The sequence below is a fragment of the Fukomys damarensis genome, unplaced genomic scaffold, assembly GCF_012274545.1.
Source record: "Fukomys damarensis isolate Sample0158 unplaced genomic scaffold, DMR_v1.0_HiC HiC_scaffold_21, whole genome shotgun sequence".
Taxonomy (NCBI): domain Eukaryota; kingdom Metazoa; phylum Chordata; class Mammalia; order Rodentia; family Bathyergidae; genus Fukomys; species Fukomys damarensis.
In genome coordinates this window covers 10,908,019-10,912,442 of record NW_022900933.1, presented here as the reverse complement: position 1 = coordinate 10,912,442, position 4,424 = coordinate 10,908,019, and the positions used below count along the sequence as shown (strand labels likewise).

Below are 4,424 nucleotides of genomic sequence, written 5' to 3'. Positions count from 1 at the left end.
TGTGTGTTTTGTTTTTTGAGTCTCACTATGTAGTTGAGACTGACCTGGAACTCACTATGTAGCCCCGGCTGGTCTCAAACTCACAGCGATCCTTCTGCCTCAGCCTCCCGAGTGCTGGGATTACAGGCGTGCGCCACCAGCCTGGCTTCTTCCTTCTTATTTTTCTTTTATTTCCTGTTTTTGCTCTGTTTATCTTTTTTCTTTTTCTTGTTCGTTCTCTCCTGGGACTATTCTCTAACACTCTTAATTTCCTTTTACTCCTCAATGGGACCCTCTATTTAACTTTTCTCTTCTTCTCATATCCCATTAATTAATTTTTCAAATTTTGCTTTTATCTTCTCCAGTTCCCCACCTCCTCTAACTTTATTAGTATAACTACTAAGCTTTTTGGATCATTAGATAGCCAGTTAATTTTGTGTTACTGCTACTGAATACTGTTCTGTCATTAGTAAAATGGTCAACATCTCTGGCCATTTGATAAAGTTTATTTATTTTATTTTATTTATTTATTTTATTTTATTTATTTATTTTTTGGGGTAATGGGGATCAAACTCGGGTCCTTGTACTTGCAAGGCAGGCAGCAGAACCACTGAGCTAAATCCCTGGCTATAAATTTTAAAATTTAAAACAACACCAAGATCCATCTTACCCTAGAAAGAATGGACATTATTAAGAAATTGAATAAGAGGTGTCCAGCTGTTCCGGCTGTGGCAGGCAGGAGGTCGTCGGGGCAGCCTGGTTTTGGTGGGCCCATGGTGCACCAGGTGGCAGCCTCAAATGCTGGCATTTTCTGCTGGACGGGCAAAGAAGGCGATGGCCCCGAGAGTGCGGGCAGGCGCGGCCTGCCTGGAGGTGAGTCTTGGCCCAGGCAGCCGCCTGCGGCGCATGAGGCCCAGCTCTCCTTCAGGCTGGAGGGCCTGGCACACCAGGGCCAAGGAGGTGTGGAGCTCCCGGGATGGGTGCCTTCACCCCGGGATTTACGAGGCTCTCCCAGCTGTGACTGACCTTCAGTCACAGAGTGGAAGCAGAACATTACCAGATCTCAGAATAGCAAAGCAACGCATTCTTTTCAGAGCATTCACACCGATGTCCTATTTTCCAACTATTGGAAGACTACATCAACCTGTCTACAGTTACCAGCAGTTTCTATGTTCTGTGATCATCAATGTGATTTCTAGGAACTTCCACATAAAAACAAAATGAGCCCAGGGAATGGGAAATATGACATTTATATTGGTTTGGGATTGGCTATGACCTCCAGCATTTTCATTGGAGGGAGTTTCATTCTGAAAAAGAAAGGCCTTCTGCGATTTGCCAGGAAAGGCTCCATGAGAGCCAAGGTGGCCACGCGTTTTAAAGCTTGGTTTTGGTGGGCTGGACCACTGTCAACGGGAGCTGGTGAGGTGGCCAATTTTGCCACATCGGCCTTCGCCCCTGCCACGCTGGTGACCTCCCTGGGCGCTCTCAGTGTCCTTGTGAGTGCCATCCTTTCTTCATACCTCCTAAATGAAAGACGGTCTCCATGGGAAAATTGGGTGTTTGTTAAGCATTCTAGGATCCACAGTGACGGCCATCCATGCTGCAAAGGAGGAGGAGATCGAGACCTTGGATGAAATGTCACACGTTAGGTGATCCAGGCTTTGTGGTCTTTGCAACACTTGTGGTCATGTGTCCTTGATACTGAACTTTGTGGTGAGGCCTCGCCATGGGCAGATGAACATCCTGGTGTACATCGCCATCTGTTCTGTGATTGGGGCGTTCTCGTGCTGCACAAAAGGCCCGGGCATCGCCATGAAGGAGCTGCTGGGGGGCAGGCCTGTGCTGCAGCACCCGCTGGCCTGGATCCCGCTGGTCTGCGTGACTACTCAGATGGACTCCTTGAACCAGGCGCTGGACATATTCAACACATCCACTGTGGCTCTCATCTATTATGTGTTCTTCACCACCTCAGTTTTAACCTGTTCAGCTGTTCTCTTCAAGGAGTGGCAGGATATGACTGCGGATGATGTCACTGGAACTCTGAGTGGCTCTTCACAATCATGGTAGGGATATTTTCGTTGCATGCCTTTAAAGACGTCAGCTTTAGCCTAGCAAGTCTGCCCATATCTTTTCGAAAAGATGAAAAAGCAGTGAGTGGCAGTCTCTCTAACATGTATGAAGTTCTCAATAATAATGAAACCTTACGTTGTGGAACTGAACAGCACTCTGGTGAAAGCGTCTCCTGGAGAAATGGAAGCCTGACAGCTTTTTAAGAAAGGTGTGATTAAAAGGTTAATCAGTAGCTGTCTTACAACATAGATTTTGAATATCAGAATGTGTATGAAAAAGCATTGTTCTCAGCGTTCTCCACAGACAATCTATTTTAAGGTTTCACTAATTTGGACCAAGAAATTACTTTTCTTATATTTAAACAATGGTAGCTTACTAAAATGATCTTAGTACATTACCAATTTCTATTAACATTGTATTATTGTAGAGGTATTTTACTTTTTGATTCTTTCTCCAAAATCTAAATGCTCTAATGACAGTTTTAAGTCTATAAAATGCTTTAGTTTTTCATTGGTGATGAAGGTTCTGAAAAGTACATTTGTCATCCCCCTCCAATGATCTCTGGCCATGTAAGGCTTTTTGATTGTAAAAAAAAAAACAACAAAGCCGGGTGTGGTGGTGCACGCCTGTAATCCCAGCACCCAAGAGGCTGAGGCAGGAGGATCGCTGTGAGTTCGAGACCAGCCTGGGCTACATAGTGAGTTCCAGGTCAGTCTCACTACATAGTGAGACCCTGTCTCAAAAAACCAAAAAAAACAAAAACAAAAACCCAAAATTATCCCAATACATTATCTTGTAATTTACCTGCCTGTAAATTGAATCCTGTTTGATGAATTATTTTAATTTTGAAGTATTAATTTAAGGGAATCCTCAATTCTTATTTATTTAATTTTATTTATTTATTTTGAGTCAGGGTCTTGCTCTAGAGCACAGGCTAGCTTTGAACTCACTATGCAGCTCAGGCAAACCTCGAACTAGTGGCAATCCTCTTAGCCTCCTAGGCAATGGGATTACAGGTGTGCACTACTATGCCCGGTTTGGGGATAATTTTTAAATGAAAGTCTTTTATAAAACACCAGGTTAGGAAATCATGTGGAGGAAGCATTTCTCAGGCTGTGACTTGTCCTACACATCTGGTTTCATGTTTCCTGTGTGCATCTGAGGCCTCCTTAGCAGCTCACTAAGCCAGCACAGCCCGCTCACCAGTCTGGCCCCGCGTTACCACTGGGGTAAGTTTATTCTTTATTAGTCAGCTGAAGCCCATGGTGCCTACAACCTTCATTGCCATTGTACATCAATTCTTGAACTTTTCAGTATATTTTCATATGAATTACAATGTCATTTAGAACTTTTAACAACTGGGAAATAAAATCAGGAGACTGGGGTGATTTCATAAATAAAAAAATCAAATAAGAACAAATACTGGGAAGGCTACACATTAGGGAAAAGGAACCCTTCTACACTGTTAGTGGGGATGTAAACTAGTACAACCACTATGGAAATCAGTGTGGAGACTCCTAAAATAACTAAAGCTAGAATTTTCATTGAACCCAGCTATTTTCCTTCTAGGTATCACCCTAAGAGTTAAAGACATCATATTACATTGATGTATGCATATGCCTAGGGTTATAGCAGCACAATCCCTCATAACTAAATTTTGGAAGTGGCCTTCCAGCCCATGAACAGATGAATGTGTATTTTTATACAACGGAGTACAACTCTATTCCAAAGAAAGATAACTTTGAGTGCAGACCAGGGAGAAGTGCCGGAGCCCCACAGAGCTAGGCTGCTACCCCACCCCCAGCACCCCGGGCCTCCAAGTGGCGCAGACTGGTGAGAAGTGTAGCCACGCAGACAACCCCACAACTTCACCCCAGTACTCCCCACCACAACCTCTGGCCTCCTGGTTGTGCCAGTACCTAGATCCACACCACAGAGGCGCAGGGAGTCATATAGGCCATTGTACTGAGCTCCAGAAGATACAGCAGAAGTGAACAGAAAGAGGACCTCTCTAAGGCTCCTTCATGAAAACTGAAGCCCACTGGAAAAGTGAAGAGAATCTCTGCAATAAAGACACCAGACCACCATAGCTGGAGGTGTACCCACCTCCCATTGGAACCTGGACTATCCTCAGGGGAAGGGCAACTGGAACCTGCAGTAGAACCTGGCAGAGTTCAACCCTGCAGGAGGCCAGGGAGCTCAATCAGGACCTTGCAGCCAGAAATCAACTTGAATCTCAGGGGTCTGCTGCTGGCCTGCTGAGATTAACTGAGTTAGATCTACACACTGCTGCCCACATTCTCTATTGTGACAGCAGAGACATACCCTGAAGGGGTTCCTTCATTTTTATTTTTTATTAAAAAAAATTTTTTTTT

The 4,424-nt window shown here is 44.4% G+C and overlaps 1 pseudogene; it reads left to right on the top strand.

The window, feature by feature from the left end:
* The first annotated feature begins 1,199 nt into the window (after positions 1 to 1,199).
* LOC104877046 lies at positions 1,200 to 2,289 on the top strand (annotated as a pseudogene).
* Positions 2,290 to 4,424: the final 2,135 nt, after the last annotated feature.